Here is a 19,614-nt window from a genome sequence, read left to right as displayed (position 1 = left end):
AGTTTATCTAAGGCAACATATAAATAAATAAAAATAACCCTCAACCTTCTCCATCCTAAGTTTTTGCTTCTTGCATACCCACCTAGCCTTTTGTCCTCCTACAGGCAGATTTGGACAACCATATAGTTTCCTCAGTGCATATCTCACACTTGCCTCCGAAAATATCCTCTGCAAACTCTCAATGCCAGCCCTTCAGCTTAAACAAAAATATTCTAATAGAATCAGACCCCCCATCAAACTTTTCTTCTCATCTGTCACTATTATCCAATTCAAGCCCCCTCCTTAGTTTCTTATACTTCTTATTCAAATATTTTTAATTCTCCTCTCTATGTTTCACCTACTTAATTTCAGAACAACCCCAAATAAATGGTTATATTGGGCATAAAGGACAGACACATGGGGGAAGTGTGACTGCAGGGATTATCACAGAGAGATGCTGCAAAATTGACTCTGTCAATGCTGTTATAACCAGAAATAATTCTTTCAGTAAAACATAATAATAGAGTCCAATCCACTCAAATTAAATAACAAGTGGAATAAAGAGAATAAATAGAATAAATATTAGCACTATATATACAAAGCTGAAAATAGTTTCCAGGAGGCAATATCTTACTAAAAATCTCCATCTAAGCAACAAACTCTGCACACTTTTAGTCCTTGGCCTACTGTAACACCCCCAAAAGGAGAAAAATATATATATATATAGTGTGTGTGTATGTGTGTATACACACACACACACACACACATATACACAAAACCAGATACATATACTAACATGGACAAGAATGGAAATGGAATCCCTCCCAAGATCTCCCAACACTCTCAAGGCAATGCAGGGGTTCACAAAGGAGAGAACAACAAATACCAGGTAGTGAAACTCTATGAATGCTTGTACAAGAGAGACAAAACTAGACGAGTTAAAAAAGGAAATGAAACAAAAAGTTCACAGAAATTTCAGCCAGTGCTCCCAGGGTCAATTTCAATAAGAATGTAGAATCCTCAAAAATATATCAGACAGAAATACTTGAAATTAAAACCTATATAGAATTAATAAATTGCAGAAATGATCAGTGTGAAGACAATAATCGTCAACTGAAAATAAGAGTGAGTTATGTTGAAGTACTCAAGGAAGCTACAAGCAAAATAAGAGACCAAGAGGAGATTATCCAGCAGCCACTAGATGACACTATGAAGACCAATCCAAAGGTAACTGGAGTCATATAAAATACCATTACTTGTAGAACGCTAAACAAATATGACAAAAAAGAATCTTATCAAGCCATATCCTTGTTATACAGATATCCAGCCAAAAAACTCCACAGAATTTTAAAAGCGTTCAGAGACAAACGGAAAAATCACATATTAAGGTAAGACCATTAGAATCACAGCAGACTTCTCACCATAAACTCCAAAGACCAGAAGAGTTTAGATAGAGGTATTTGAAACTTTAAGAGCAAATACATTCCAACCCAGATTTATTTACCCAGCAGAGCAATCCTTCAAAATAGATGAATAAATAAAATTATTTCCAAGAAAAACACAAACTCAAAAGGTAAATGAGTGCTAAAGCAGCATTTGAAAAAACACAGTGGTACTTTGTTTCATGAACTTAATTCAGTCTACAGTTCTGAAGAAGAGGACCACGTTCATATTTGTGTAGGAAACATGGCCACAATCATGTTTACCTCTCAATTCAGAGTTTGCAAACAAAAACAAAGTTTTGTTAACCACTTCTGTTTGTAAACCAAATTGTTTGCAAACACGTGTTCATAAACTGAGGTACCACTTAAAAATATTTATTTTTTTCTTTTCTCCTTTTTCTATTTTGAAGAGAGTAGTAAATGAGAAACGAACAAACAAAAAATAGAACAGTAGCAACTTTTAAAGGGAAGAAAAAACATTAACAAAATAACAACAATAAAAACAAAACAAAACAATACAAAAGCAATAAAAATGATACAGGATTTCAAAACAGGATGATAGGAATTAACAATGGTTGTTATATTACATATTATTATCTTCCACGAAGTTGCTCAGATTACCAGATATAAGAATGCAAGATTGATCAAAAAATTAGGGACAATAACATGTAATAAAAAGCATTCAAAACAATACAGAGCTTCATTAAACAAGGTGGTAGGAATTCAGTAATGGTTGTTATATTGCATATTGTTGTCTTCAATTTAGTTGACAGAAATATTCTTGTGCCAAAAACTGACACAGCTAAAACCACAGAGAAAATGGAAACTCCAAATATGGTCAATGGATAAACAGTAAGAAAAAAATGTAAGGAAAGGAAAAGCAAAGTATGCATGAAGAGATAATGAAGGCAATGATAGTGAGTAATCAATACATCTCATTAATATTTCTCTATGCTAAAGGCCTCAATACTCCCAATAAAATACTGACAGACTGGAAAAAAAGCCAAAATCTGTCAATTTGTTTGATTCAAGAAATTTACATAATCTCAAAAGACATTCACAGTCTAAAATTTGAAGAATGGAAAATGTTATTGTATGCACCAGCACCCAGAAAACATTCCTGCAGGGGTAGAAATTCAAATATTATACATGGTAACCATCAAAGTAAACTTCATTAGAAGGGACAAAGAAGCTCACTATATACTAGTTAAGGGAACATTCCAATGAGAAGAGATAACACAGATACACATATATGAAATGAATAATGGAGCATGTATCTTCATAAAATAAAAAGCTACTGAATTTAAAAGACCAAATAAACCCTAACAATCATAGTAGAAGATTTTAATACACTACTTTTGCAAAGAGCTAGTTCAATTAAATGAAAAATCAATAACAAAAAGCCAGAGACAAACCACACCATAGAGGGTAAGTACTTAATAGATATTTACAGAGTATTCCACATCCCTACAATAGAGTATACATTCTTTTCAGCAGCACATGGTATATTTTCAAAACAGATCACATACTAGTCTTGAAAGCATGCTTAAACAAATATAAAAGGAATGAGATTACCTTATACAATCAGATCACTGTGCAATGAAAATAGAAATCAAAGACAGAGGAAATGGGGAAAGGAAAAAAATTAACAACATACTCCTAAAGAACCAATGGGTCACAGAAGAAATCAAAGAAGAAATTTAAAATTTTCTGGAAGCTAATGACAATCATTATAAAACTCACTGAGATCTCTGGGACATTTTGAAAGTAATTCTAAGAGAAAAATTCAAAAGCACTAAATTGTCATATTAGGAAAATAGACCAAACCCTAATAGATAAACCTATGAAAAAAATTAAGATAGTTGAGAAATAATAATAAAACAGCATCAAACCAAAATTAGGCAGGGAAATCATAAATATGACTACAGAAATCAATGAATTTGAAACTAAGAAAAGTAAAGTAAAGCAAAAAAAATCAATGAATCAGTTGTTTCCTTGAATTAATAAATAAAATAAGTAAACCCTTAGCTAGACTTACCCAGAAAGAGAGGAAAGACTTATATAGGTACAATTAGAAGTGAAAAAGCTGAAAACCCAACAGACACAATTGAAATTTAGAATGTAGTAACTATTTTGAAAATTAAATTCCAACAAATTAACAAATTTTGAAGAAATGGACACATTTCTATTGTGCATACCAATAACCAAAACTAGCTCAAGAAAATACAATTATGCTTAACAACTCAACAAAAATCAATGAAATTGACATAGTAATAAACAATCTACTGAGGCTGGGGATTTAGCTGAGTGGCACAGCACCTGCCTGGCAAGCCTAAAGTCCTGAGTTTGATTTCTGGTATCCCTCCTGTCTTGGTTACTTTTCTCTCGTTGCTGAGACAAAATACCCAACGCCCAAAATTAAGGAAGGAAAGGTTTATTTAGCTTACAGTTTGTGGAGGTTTCAGTCCATACTTGGCTGGTTCCGAGGCAGAAGATAGCAAAGCAACAAGAGCAAAGTGGGGAATGGCAGCCTAACAGCAAAGCAGCCAGAGCAAAAGGGAGGAATGGCGGCAAGCAGCTTCTTTCCCTGCCTTACTTTGTAAACAGGCTACCCCCACTTAAGGGGCGTGTAGCTCTCACATAATCTCCATTCCCTCCTCTTCCACAGGCTCAGGATGTATACAGAGTAAGCACCCTGGCTTCCTGCTGAGTCACTTAGCCAAAGCTCTAGACTCCCCAAGTTGACACAATGTATCAACCATAACACCTTCAAAAAAATCTACCGACTAAAATATCCTGGGATCTGTTGGTATCACTGCTGAATTCCACAAAATCTTTAAGGGTGCTATATCAGTACTACTCCTCAAGCTCTTCAAATAAATGGAAAAGGATTGAATGGTCTCAAATGCATTTTGGAACCCAGTGTCACCCTAGTCTCTAAACCAGAGAAAGATCAAACTAAAAAAACAAACAAACAAACAAAAAAAAACTATAAGCAAAACTCCTTAATGAACAGAGATGCAAAAATCCTTAACAAGATATTAGCAAATGGAATACTGCACATCATAGAAAAGATAATGCATCAATATGGGGTAGGTTTCATCCTAGAGATGCAAGGATGGTTCAACACAAAATCAGAAGCAAGATGAAAATCTATATGATCATAACAACAAATGCAAAAATGCTTTCCACAAAACTGAGCAATCCTTCTTGATTAAAAAAAAATACTCTAAAGAAAATAGGTATTAAAATATCATACCTGAATATAATAAAGGTTGTTTATGAAAAATCTACACCTGGCTTCATCTTAAATGGGTAATAACTAAAGACATTCCCCCTAAAACAGCGACAAGATAAGGATAGCCATTGTCATCACTTCTATTCAACGCAGTACCTGAAATACTAGCCAGAGAAATCAGGCAAGAGAAAGAAATAAAAGGGATACATTTCAGAAAGGAAGAACTCAGATTATTTGCAGATGACATATTATACATAAAAGACCCAAAGTGCTCCACCAAGACAAACCCTGATAGAATTAATCACCAAACTCAGCAAAGTAGCAAGACACAAAAATCATTAGTATTTGTGTACATCAATACTGAACCTGATGAAAGGTAAATTATAATACTGTTTACAGTATCTTTGAAAAATGAAATACCTAGGAATTAACCTAATCAAGGAAGTGAAACACCTCTATAAAGAAAATGGCAGTACTCTCTAGACAGAGATTGAACAGGACATGAGAAAATGGAAAATTGTTCCCTGATCTTGGATGGGCAGAACCAGTATTGTTAAGATGGCCATACTCTCAAAATGGTTATACAGCTTTAAGTCAGTCCCAATCAAAACACCAACAGCATATCTTACAGAACTAGAAAACATATCTTAAAATTCATGTGGAATCAAAAAAGACTCAGAGTAGCAAAATTAATTTTGGGCAATAAGAAAAACAGGAGGCCTTGCAGTTCATGACTTTATAATACAAAGCAATACTGATTGAAAATACAACATGGTGCTAGAAAAAAAGCAGGTATGTGGACCAATGGAACAGAAGGCAGGATACAGAAACATTCCCAGACACATTAAGTTATTTGGTCTTTGACAAAGGGGCCAAATGTATATGTTGGAGAAAAGATAGTCTATTTGGTACATGATGCTGAGAAAAGTGGATATGTAGTTGCTGAAGACAGAAACTGAACCCATATCCTTTACCTTATATTGAATTAAAATAAAAATGAATCCAAGATCAAAACATTAAAACAGAAACATTAAACCTACTGGAAGATAAAATAGGTAAAACATGTGAAGACATAGGTGTAGGAGAAAAATTTCTAAGTAGATCCTCACCTGCAAGAGAAGTAACAGCAAAAATTAGAAAACAGGATTATATCACACTAAAAAGCTTCTTACAGCAAAAGAATCAGTCGGTAGAGTGAGGAAACAAATTACAGAATAGGAAAGAAAAAGATTTTGTCAGCTAGTCCTCAGAGGACTAATATCTAGAGCATATAAAAAACTCAGAAAAAGCAAGCCACCTAAAAATTAAAGACCCAGTCAAGAAATGGGCAAAAGAAATGAAGAGACACTTATAGAGTAAGAAATACAAATGATCAACAAATATACAAATAAATGTTTAACAGCTCTGGCCATTAGAGAAATACAAATTAAGACAATGCTAAGATTCCATCTTACTCTAGAAAGAATTCCAATCATTGAGAAATAAAACAATTACAAATACCAGCAAGTAAGTGGTGAAAAAGTAACTCTCCTCCATTTTAAGTGGGACTGTATATTAATATAACTATTATGGAAATCAGTATGAAGATTTTTCAAAGAACTCAAATTAGAAGTTCTATATGACCCAGCTACTCCCTTCTAGGTATCTTCCCCAAAGTGTTTAAAACACAGTACTATAGTGATGCATAGATACAAATGTTTATAGTAGCACAATTCATAATTGCTAAATTCTGAAAGTACCCTGGATACCCACCAACAAATGATTGGATAAAGAAAATGTGCTATCTATATACAATGGAACAATACTCACCTGAAAGAACGACAAATTTGCCATATTTGTAAGAAAAGGATGCACATGGAAAACATATTGTTGAGTGAAATAATCCAGACACACAAACGCATTTTGTATCACTCAACTGAGTGAGGTGAAGTACAAACAAAGAGAATAATAAAAGTTGGGTACAAGGGGATAATGGGATGGATCTCTTGCAATAAAGAAGTTGTCCAAGTGAATGGGAAAGAGTGGTGAGAAGGAGGAAGGGGAAATAAAGATGTCTTGGTTACTTTTCTCTCGTTGCTGGGACAAAATATCTGACACCCAAAATTAAGGAAGGAAAGATTTATTTTGCTAACAGTTTGTGGCAGTTTCAGTCCAGACTTGGCAGATTACAAGGCAGAGTGGCACATGGCAGAGAGCTACAGCTCCTGGTACAGAACACAGCTCAGCAACCAGCATTCACCAGGGCAGAATGGGGGAGGAATGGCCTCAAGCACTCTTTTTCTCTCCCTTACATATGCAAACTATCCACCCCAGGGAGGGTGCGGCTCTCACACCCATAATTAAACTCTAAAAGCCTGCCCCATGGCCGCATGAGGCTTTGGGGGGACACACAGACATAAACCATAACAAAAGAGAATAGAGATAGTCCATGAACAGGAACTTAATAACATCAATAAGTGCAAATATTATATGCCATAACATGAGCTAAGATTAACAATATCAACAACAATGAAAATGGCAGCTAGGAATTAGAGGAGGAGAAAGGGAGGGAGGATGTAGGAAGGAGATTAAGAAAAGAAAATAGCTGTAATATGTACATATATCCACGTCCAAGGAGGATTGTAAACCGCATGTACTGAAAACATCTACTAATAAATTTTTCCTTTAAAACATATACTAACTTTCCACTTGATGATAAATATTACTTTTGAAATAGTACTGAATATGACAATTGAGGAGAAAAGGAAGATTTTCCCTTATAATAAAATTCTATTTCTTTTGTTGAAAAAATAATTTATTACAATACTGTGTCTTTGAAATATTAGTCAGAGAGGACTTCAAAAATTAAGGCTAATACAGTTGTAGAAATAAGCCTCAAGAGAATATGGACCATATGAGAAATGTAGTTAGTACCTAAAAAATGAGCTAATTTTTAATATTTAAATGATTATCAAAAAGCAGAAATGAAGCATAATTAGTTTATTCATGAGTATAAAAAATAAAGCATAAGAAAGATCTTTTCACTTAAATATATGTAAATATTTACATACCAATATACCTTGAGGTTTTCATTACAGTTACAAAAATAGTTTTCTCGTTTTGTGCCTAAGAGATACACCATATTGTGTTTTCAGAGATGGGATACACAAAATTTTAGTGCAGTGGAATTACAACTGTTGAGGGTTATGTTAAGAACTTAGGCAAATGTCTATCTTATTGGTAGTAAGTGCTTCAAGTTATAAATTAAATCACCTTATCTATGAATGCCAAGCAGACAAAGAAATCAGTAATTACCCAAGAAATTATTTTAAATGTAAAAAGCAACAAAAGACATTACTGGTAGTTCTTCAGATGCTGCTCTGGGCTTGTGCTTCTGGATAACTGGGCTATTTTGTATGTCAGTAAAATCTGACTTTAAATTACAAATTTTGGTTTAGAGAAAGTAATAATTTTTTTAGCCAAAAAATTAGACCCGTTTACTGGTTCTATCCTGTTGCACACTAAACAATTTTGTATTTAAATCAGTAAACGTCTCATAACATTCCCTTATCAATTGCTCATAAATGTTCAGTTCTTAAAATATAATTTCAACCACTTTCAACATCTTCAACATTTCCTCTTTGTTAATGAGTTGAATAAAATCTTGCAATGTTCTCAATTTATATTCTCAAGAGGATCTTTGTTTTCATTTTTCTTCCCCTGTAATACATAGTCAATATTAAAAATTTTACATAAATAACATAAATAGATATGCTCACATATATTTGTATAATTGACGTACAATTAACACCACTTATTTGTCCATATAATTTGTTGCATTTTGACATACTTACACAGCCATAATACTGTTCCCCAATTTAATGACCATATGGATTTTTTTGTTGTTGTTGTTGTTTTTTTTCCAGTACCGGGAACTGAACTCACGACCTTGTGCTTGCCAGGCAGGTGCTTTGCCGCTGAGCTAAATCCCCAGCCCCTGACCATATGGATTTATATCCAGTCTAAATGGATGACTTGTGTGCCATGGAGCCATGGATAAAGCCTTTAAATCTTGAATCCAAGTTGAGAATAAATTTGTATCTCTTGTGAAGAACAAAAGAGAGGAGAAATGCAAAAGTACATGTGGCCAAAAATCTACTTAGACAACTAAGAACTATTTACTATATGGAGAGTAACTATTATTTCAATGTTTAAAATTATTAATACTAAATAAATAACAAATATATGAGTTAGATTGCTAATGTTGTTCTGAGCACTTTCATTCATCAATTTAAATTTTAACAATTAAATTAACAAATTTAATTTTACATATGATAAGACAAACAAAATACAGAGAGAACACAATGTCCAAGCCTTTCTGGGGTAGTGTAGTAGGATTTGGCCAAGTAGATTTTTGCCTGATTTCTCTATAATTTTCCAATAGATTATTATATAAATGGCAGGATCTCAAAGATATCACTTCACATTTGCGATGATGATAAAAACATATTTAATTAAACATAATTAGTGTTTTTAAAGTCATTTTTGAAGGAAACTTAATGACCAATACTTGCAGTAGTTACCACAATTTTTACATTTTCTGTTCCTTGTTGCCTAGACTTATACATCAGATTTGATGAAAGTGATCAGATATCCACAAATCATGATTTGACTTCAGCAGATTTCATAATATGTGATGTGTGATCTTTTGTGCCCGGCATCTTTCACATGTTTTTAAGGTTCATTCATACTGTGGCATTTATTCCTTATGACTTGGTGATCATCCATTGTATGTACACCTATGCTTATTTATTGATTCATTGGTGTGCATTTTGATTGTTTCCATCTTTCACTGTGAAGAGTGCTGCTTTGAACATTTGGACACATGTATTTGACTGAGTATATAGTTTCAATTTGGGGGATTATTTTTGGGGGATGGAATTCTTGGTTTCTATAATAACTTTCTTTAAGGAGCTGAGCAGGTATTATATGGACTTTTCAAAATTGGTATGTTCTTAGACACAGAAAGCAGACTGGTGGTTGCCATAGGCTCAGATGGAAGAAAGAAAGGGAAATGATTGCTTACTAGGTACATTAGACGGGACCCTCTATATTTGTAACTACCTAGGAAGAGCTTTACTGTAAGGAACTGGATCATGTGGTTATAGAGATTGAAAAGCCCAATAATTTTTAGAGTGGAGACTTGGGAAACCTTGCAGTGGATTTCTACACATGGTTCAGTGCCTCAAATGATCTGATGTATTCCAGACCCACTCTTTCTTCACTCCATTATAAAGTTACTATCTATTTTCACTTTGAAAGTTTCAAACACTTCAGCTACCACCATAACTACATTTTGTCAGTTGATTTGAAGGCATGTGGAGTCCAAAGTCATTGGGTAGCAGTTTTAACTTCCAGTTCAATGGAAATATTGCTGTATCTCCTGGTAGAAGCATCTCTCCCTCTGGAAGTAAAACCACTAGGATAGCAGCTTATGATATCCAGAAAGCAAATGTTTTACTTGTGGGTGACGCTTTATTTTTTGAGCCTGAAAATTGCAGTTCTAGGGAAAAATAGCACATCTTGTTAGGTGATTCAAAACATGAATAGCTTTCTAGAGAGTACTTTCTCAGCCCTGCAAGATATCAGCATCTAACTGGCATTGCAAATGAGTTTTCAGAAAGCCCTTGAACAGTTTTATCTAGGTAACTGCTTTGCAGTTGTGAGTCCCATGGTCAGACCACTAAATTCATTGAGCCTACAATCACTGTTGTATTTTACTGGGTTTTTTTTGGGGGGGGTCTGTTGTTTTGTTATGAAGTGAGGTTTTTCAGATAAGAAATGCACTTGTATGCAATACTGATATGGCAAGCAAGTTCAATGAGAAAGGCACTCACAAGAAAACGGAAAAGGTAGGCACGAACAAAGCTTTATTAAGCCAGCTCACAAGGAGCCAGAGAAAATGTCTGCACTGACCTGGGTTGCATCTTCAGTTTAAGTACATTTTAGGTTTCCATAGTAACCATTACCTTATTTTTGGGAAGCTTATAAGAATGCACAAAGTTTATCATCTCAAGAGCTGTCAGACAACCAGATTCCAAATGACCATTTCAGTTTAACTTTTGGCCTACTGCCCAATTTGTCTTGTTTGTTCTGTTTCCATTTTATGACCTTACTTTGCTTTAAGTGAGTTAATAACTAACCAAGGTGAAGGGGTAAAAAGTAAAAATTAGCTACAGCTTATGTAAACTTTAAGTGGCTTCTCTTAATATGGAGTTAAAAACAGAAAGTGGAGTCTCTCTTGCCCTATCAATACCATGGTAGTGGATGTGGTATTCTGTAAGTGTACAGTTGATAGTTTTAGTAGATGTACTGAGTGCATATAAAGCAATTCTATCTGAAGTATCTATTCAGTTAATGACAAAACACTTCCCTTTCCTTGAAGGAAATAGTCAAGCATAATCAATCTGCAACCAGGTAACCGGCAGATCACCCTCAAAAATATTGCCGTAGCAGGGACTTTGTGTTGTTTTGGCTACTGGAAGATTTTACTGTAATAAAGTGAGCCTTGCTGAGTGGAAGTCTATTGTGATCAAGCTGTGTACATCTTGGAGAAAGAATATGGATGTTATCCATCGAATAGGTCCTCCTCTCTATTGATTACTAACTTTCTTCTTTGCTGAGGTCAGCCTCTGGTAAATATTCACACAAGACAATAATAACCTTTTTACTCAAAGACATCTATCCATATATCTCTTCCTAAAATTTTCTAGTCACCAGTTGTGTTTCTTCAAATCTCCAATTACCCACAGAAGCCATTGGTCACAATTTGTGAATTGCTATAGTATCACATGTCTAATCACTTCTCTTTCCGTATTAGTTAAGGTTTTCTAAGGGACCAGGACCAGTATAAAATATATGCATAATTATACAAAAGGATTTATTAGGTAGTCTGACAGATTTAGACACGGAGGAATCCAAAGTGTCCATCTAAGCTCTGGAGAGCGAGAAGATCCAAGGACAGTTGAAGGTCAAAGGCCTGGAAGCTCATTGTAGTCACCGGTAGAAGTCTGCACTGGAGGACTGAAGAGTCTGTGATGGAAAGCTGAAGAACCTGAAGATCAGTATCTAAATGCAATGGAGAAAACTCAACCTCTTTCCCCTACTTCACCCAAAAGGAAATGTTTACTTCTTTCCCTTTTTATTCTGTCCAAGCTACATACCTATTGGCTGCAGGCACAATCATCCCAACTCTTTCAAATACTCAGTTTGCTGGCCTACCTGTCAGTTATACACAGATACATCCAGAATGTATTTTCTAGGCAGTTTCTACTCAGGTCAAGGTGGCACATCACAGTTAATGATCACACTTTCTAAGCAAAGTGAACAACCTGCTGCATTTAATGCAATTATGTTTTTGAAAGTATGTCTCACACCACTATCATTCAAGGATGTACAGGAATTGGGGTAGAGTGTTGCTGACTTCCACTTTCAGGTGATGCCTGTATTTTTCATAGAAACATCTCCAAGCTATTGCTGACTCTTCTCTGCCTTTGTCAAATAATCGTAGGAAATTTGCCCTTCAACCACAGGTCATAGCTGAACGAGAAGGTGAGTGTAGCAGGACTGGGCACTATGGAAAATTTGGTAACTACTTCCTCTAACTTACTTGTGCTTTCAGGGCCTCCTTAGAACCCACCATGTATATAGTGCTTAAAGGCTATAAGATATTAATTCCTGACAGTGGTATATAAACAAAATGAAGTTCTTTTTGATATATTTTTATTCATGGAAGTAGTTTGCTTTTATATTTTAATACTAATTACAGAATTCTCTACAATGTATATGACTGGAATTTTCTGTCTGATGATTTCTCAGTTTCTACAATACACAAATCCTAAGTATACTATATTATTACAGTTCAAAAATATTAAAATAAGAAAAAAAGATAAGATAATTTATTAAGTAGAACTAGGTATACCCTTAGTTTCTAAAGTTTTCTAAGCATATTGAAATTGTCATCTTCCTAAATGTAATTAATTATCTTACTCATCTTTTTAGAGAACTGCTCAGATATGTAAAATTGGTAATTCTTGTTTATTAGTGAAAGTAAATCGAAGGGTGAGGTAAATATATCTTAAAGGAGTATGTGTCTACATACATGTAAATGGAACCACTATGAAACAATTTTACATGTAATGCCATGGGACAGCATTGCTTTATATTCCTTGAATTGTGCACCCAGCCTGAAAATAAGACACATTATAAATAATAGTATAATAGTTTTGATGTCACTGGTTTTATTACTTTCTTTTTGTAAATATGTTACATAATGCCTCCTCAGTAAAATGACTATTTAAAGAAGACAAGTTAAAAAGCCTTATAAACAAAACTGTAACATGTTCCATAATAAAAATATAAGAGCATTTTTAAAAACCATACAGGGAATCTAAATGAGCAACTTCTAAGTGTTACATGTTTTTATATCGTATTTTTCTGTCTCTGGATTCATGTAAACACATTCACTTTCACCCATTAATTCAACATGCTAGATATGCAGTTCTGTTTAAATGTGTTTGGGTTTCCAGATTATTATTTTTTTCTACTTTTTATTTTCACCATCACAATATCAGTACCTGTTTATAATTACACAACACATGTTACAACTTCCCTAATCATATGTCCTCATTTTACTCATAAATTTTCCTATTATTTATTTTTCAAAATTAAATTGCAACAGCATGCTGATAAGATTACAGGAAGATGATATAGCAGAGCTATTAAAATACTACATATGTTGCTAATTTAGGTAATTACCTGTTATGTCTTGCATAGGGTGAAAAATCATTTTATAACATTTGGTTTTCTGGGAGGAATAGCATAATTCAGTGGTTGGTTCTGTAAAAGATGCCAACACACAGACCACTTATGTGCTGTATTCAATATATCACTAATTCTTATGTGACTGTACCCATGTTCATGCTGTAATTATCTAGCTGCCTAAGGAGAAGAAAAAGAACTTAGGGCCTCCACATGCTTGTAGGGACAATAGTGCCATGTAGGCTACAATAGGATGTGTACATGATACACATTCGGTAGTTAATAAGTTAACTTTTGTCACTTGGTAGAAAGAAGACATTAGCCTTGGAAAAACAGTTTATACTTTTAAATTTGACCCTGTAGTATCTAAAAGAAACTATAATGTGTAAATTGCCTCCTCCATGAATGCTTAAAGCATTTATTTTCAACCTAAATAATACTAGTAGTTCCCTTTGAATCATTTTGGTGTTAAAATCGGAAAGTTATTTAAAAAACATTGAATTCTCAAAAAAGCCAATTGCTCAATTTATTTGATTTTCAAAAATTATAAAATAAGTTTTTCCATACTAAGTCTACATAAGTCAGACCTATTAAAAGACCTACAGGAACAACTGAAAATTTACCATCCGTGCATCACCACCAGAAAGGACACTGATATCACATGAGAAGTCAACACAAGAATTATGACAAAGCTACTTGATGATTCCAGCAATTATATGAATAAAGTAAATCTAAAATTAACCTAAGAGTTACCAGAAGGCAGAAGCTCCCCCATTCTGTCAGCAAGTTAAATCAATTAAGATATTATGAATAAACTTCAACAGAGAGAATCCATTCATTTGAACATACCAGTCTCACTGGATGTTCCTACCTGAATGACAAAAATGCCTTTATGCAGCACACATTTCATTACAGTGTTTAAATATTGCATCCTTTCCATAAACCTAAAAATATGAAACTTTGAAAAGCATAAAATTAAGTTTATTCATTAAATATTTGTAATTTTAAGCAAAACGATGACAACACTGAGAGGAGAAAATGGAATTTTTAAAAAATGCAAAAAGATTGGATATAATTGATACTTAGTCTGTAGCAGGAAATTTATATATATATATATATATTCCATCCTCAAATCAGTGACCACCAAAGACAGCTACAAGCAAGACAGAAATAGTTCACTGAGGTTTAAAAAAATAGAGAATTAAAATTTTAGTTCTCTTTTCAACTATTACTCTTTCATCCTATTTAATAGTAGAGTGATTTTTAAAAAAATGAGTCATAAGGATACTGTCAGTTTATCTCATTCACCTATTTGACCTCTACATCAAAAATTTTCATTCAGAGATGGTTGACATAGTCAAAGACAAAAAGAAAATCTGGTTTATCGTAGTTCAACTCTAATTCTTGCATTTTGTTTTTAAGAGGTTATATATTTTCTGAAGATTTTTTGATTTAAGACGTAGACAGGATCAGTTCCAATTTGTTGGGTTCAATTATTTTCAGTCATTGAATTTCTTTGCTACATCTGAGTTTAGTGACTGCTCTGATAATTCTGCAGGTCCTCGGAGCCTTCCATTTTTCCATCCCCTGCTTTAGAGTTTTATCCTGCCTTTGCACAATCAAGTTAGCTGATGTACTGGTCTTCTCTATTAAATATTCTATCCTTGTGTGTGATCAACAGCTTAGGTCTAGAAGTGAAACTTACCAATGTCTTCCCACTTCCAGAGGCAAAAATGTTATCTTGCAGCTTTATTATAAGCTGATTTTCTGCAATAAAACTTAGCAAATGATGAATGAGAGATGAAGTAGAGTATTTTATGAAGACAAAAATTATTGCAAGGATTGGACAAGGAAAAAAGAGTATTCATTTAGAAGAAAATATCTGCCGAGGTATGACCAAATTTACATAGGCACTCCTTTTCTTAAATGTCTTTGAAAACCACGGCATATGCTGGTCATTCTTTTTCTTTTTCTGTTCCTTCTGTCCTACCTGAACTTTCTTATAATTTTAAAAGCAGGTTTGCATTATTTTATTAAAACTCTACTCATCTTACTGTTTTATGTTTACCAGAGTGACTGAATTAAATTTCAGTAGATCAGCAGAAGTTTATATTAAAATTTATACCTTGAAGCAGTTTTGGTTTAGGTGCCAGCTATAAAATAATATGTTCCATCAATTCCCTGCATGTTCAGAATTAATGGTAAACTTAGAGAGAATTATAGAGATATCAATACCAAATGAAGGAAAATAATCTGATAATCTTCACTAAGATACAAATAAGAATGGAGAGGCAATTAAGTCACTATTAGTAGAGTTACAAATTTAGAGGAACTGTATCTCAGTCCACAGATAAAAGTGGTCAAATTTAACTCAGAGATTTCCCTTAACAAATACTAATGAGCAAGTCTTTATAGTTATTGTTACATTATTCATTTCTTTATAAATATTTTAATTTGGACTGTGATAGAGAAATGTGTAGTTATTGTATATCTTTAGTATCATGTTAAATTGGGAGATTTAGAAAGTGATTGTTTTCTATGTATAGAACCACTGTAAAAATAGGGATTTTGTTTAAAATTGCAAAACATCTCCTGACTTCTTTGTGTTAAGAGAGAAATGACTCATCATAATTTTACATTTCAAAGTTATAGTACAATAAATTATAGACAAAGTGCATCCAAATATTTCATATATAAAACTGAAATATATACTAAAGATGTGTTTATATACATATAAAACTATTATATACATATAATACATATAAAACTATTATATACATATAAAACTATTTCATATATATATGAAATAGTATACATGAAAATCTTTGTGGGTAAAGGTGTGAGTACTACTGAATGGACTAAATTTCCAAAAGAAAATTTGTTATACTTGGGGGAAATACTTAGTGTAATCAGTATTGAATTTCTTCTACTTGGTTAACTTGAAAAATAATACCCTCATCATGCCCTGAACACATGATATTCAGTACTCAGAACACAATTTTAGAATTAAATTATCCAGATAAAATTTTATTATTTATCCATTAATCTCTTTATTTATTCAAGTAGCCAATAGTCTTTCAACCCTGACCTTGATAAGCCATCATTTATGTGATTTTATGAGTCAGAAGTAAATGAAAAACAATTTGTGAAACCAAACCTGGCATAAAATAATCCCACACATTCAAATTGGTTGCATACTCCTCTCATTTTGAGGCTTCTTTCAGTGATCTGAAGGGATTCTGCGGTTTTTACCTTTTTTTTTGATTTACATTTCCCTGGCACAGCATTGCCAGTCATTTTGCATGTGTATGAAGAGTGAAATAATATCTACTCTTAACATTCTCCTTTTGTATATACCATAATGCACTTTTGGATCTGTAAGACAATAGGCAATAGCTTTCTTTCTCCCTGGAAAAACTAATTCTTTCACTATTATCAATGTTATGTCCCTCTTGTTTCTTTTTCTTTTCTTTTTTTTTCTTTCTTTTTTTTTTTTTTTTTTTTGTACCAGCAATTGGACTCAGGACCTTGTGCTTGCCATGTAGGTGCTGCACTGCTGAGCTATCTCTCCAGCTCCCTCTTTTTTCTTTTAGGTGAACACAATATCTTCCTTTAGTGGATCTTAGCCAAAAGGTCAAGAAGTGATTCAGAATATCTTTTATTGATGTTTAAACATTTTGAAATTTTGAGAATATGTAAATGGTAATTAAAACAAACACACAAAGTGACAACTGTGATCACAACCTGATTAAAGTGATAAAAATAGGGTCTAGTTTCACCAAGTTCTCACATGCATAAGCAAGGATAGATGACTTATACCTGTCTTTTGCCACCTGACTGCAAAATACCACTGCTTATAAGAAAGATAATGAGGCACATATCGTAACAAAAATGGAAGGCCTTTAGAAAAATCTATTGTAATTATTATTGAAATTCATAGTGTGCTGGAAACGGTGCTAAGTGTTGAAGAACATCAAAGGAATGTGATTGTGGTCAAGACTTGTGCAGTCAAGTATTACATATAAGTATCCCATGAGAACAGAGAAAGTGTGGTGGAAATAACTGAGCTCAAGGAATGCACAGAGGATCCTTCTTCAAGCTTAAGGCAATTCAAACGGAAGTTTGAACAGAAAGATGTTCAACGTTAGATGAACAAAAAGGTGATAAAGAAAACCCCTGAATTTTTCAAACCATTTCCCCATTCCAAATCTTAAGATTTCATTTAATTGATGCAGAGAAACAAGTTTTCTGTTTATTCATATTTCTCCTGCCTGCACTAACACATCGTGGAATTTAGAAGAATAAGTAATGGTTGTGTACTTTAGAAAAACAAAGAGGCATACTGCCTTTTACTTGCCAGTTGTAGCCCTTAAATACAATTCAAATGAAAGTAAATCCACTTAGAGCCAGCATTATTCCCTTAATGCTAATGAATAGATATTTGATAGTCCTTTATAATTGTGATTCCCTGGGAACATGCAATGAAAACCCTTTTGGTTGGTCTGGGGCAGTGTGGCTACTGTATTATCAAAGAGCACTCGATGTAATAATGGATGAATCAAGTAATACTTGCCATTGCAATACTCAGATATGTTTTATTTGTTGGAAATGTACTTTTGAAATCTCATCTAAATCTATAATCTCATTAGTTGTCATCACAGCCATACAGCTTTTAATATGAAGAAGTCCTCAGTGAAACAGCTAGACACTGCATAACTGCTGGCTCAGTCACAGACCACGATCTGCGCAAATTAGGGGGAACCAGGAGTCTACTTTTTTGCACAGTTGACACACTCATGACCTAGTCATTCATCCAAGAACTCACTCCTAATACCTTCACCTTAGGATGTCAGTGGGTGAGTTTTGAAGGAACATGAGTGTTTAGGGAGACACACATAAAGTTCGGCTAGGGATGACTCCTCACAGATCTGAAATATACTTAAATGAATATGGAGTGATAATTAATGATAGGTAGAACACTCAAATATTATTTAAACACTTAAGTAGCATGCAGTTTCAATGATCTTGAGAAATCAACATGTTATTGTGTATATTAAGTGAATATGATTTATAAAAGTTAAATAAAGTTGCAGACTACAAAAACAGTGGTAGCACAAAACTATATAAAAAAGAAACTATTGGAAGGAATGCAATTCTATTACTAGTTTGTGATCTTCTATCTCAACACATTTTGGGGTCTGGAAATTTTATTCAGTACTTTCCAGCACATTTTTACAATTGAGATTAAAATAGACATCTTGTTTGTTTATTTATTAAACTACTCCATTCCAAATAAAGCATAAGTATTTCTGAATTATAAACAAATACAGGAAAAGTTGTTTACCATACTAACTAAAAAGTCTGCCAAAATAAGTGTGACTTTTTCCTGTAAATTCTTTTTGTTGGTATGAATGGCTTATCTATTATATTGAAATACAGTTACTTAAAAGTGAGCAAAAATACTTTGAACCCAAATGTTAAATTCTCATTAAACTTTACCCAGTGTTGGAATCCTTATTTATTTTGTACAAAGAAGGAAATAGGACTAATTAGCTTCTGTTAGTAGTTGCTTATACTTTCCTCCAAAAATATATATGAGAACACCAAATCTCAGGACTGAATGATATCCAGCAGTTATACTGAATAATTCTTTGTGGACTATAAACAAATACAACTGCATTTATGAACATAAACATAAGCAGCAAAAATATCCTGTAATTTCCAAATAATATTGAACATTTTCACTACAATGAGAAAGGACTCTATTATTGGGCTCCATTTCACAAAGCAATTTAGTGGGAAATTGTTATAATATACAGAGAATTAAACCATCCCTTCACACTCAGTCACAGGCAAAGGAGAATAAGTATTTAGTAGTTGATTTATAACATCATTTCACATTCTCCTTTTTGTTTGCACCAGTTGGTTAAGCTATAAGTTCATTTTGTCATAAAGAAATGGGAATATAATCACATCCTAATTACATAGCTCTGGGTTATTTGTACAATTAAGTTATCTGTTAAAAAGTTAATGAATGTTAATAATGTAATTCTCTTTGGTGACCTGATTGATATACTAACATTTATTGTGTACCAGTCTATTAATTGTGGATAATTATTAAATGGGATAGTGAAATGTATATGTGCATATATCATA

The sequence above is a fragment of the Chinchilla lanigera genome, unplaced genomic scaffold (assembly GCF_000276665.1).
Source record: "Chinchilla lanigera isolate Chin_1 unplaced genomic scaffold, ChiLan1.0 scaffold00001, whole genome shotgun sequence".
Classification (NCBI taxonomy): domain Eukaryota; kingdom Metazoa; phylum Chordata; class Mammalia; order Rodentia; family Chinchillidae; genus Chinchilla; species Chinchilla lanigera.
The sequence above is the reverse complement of the archived record's forward strand: the minus strand, read 5'-3'. Positions refer to the sequence as shown.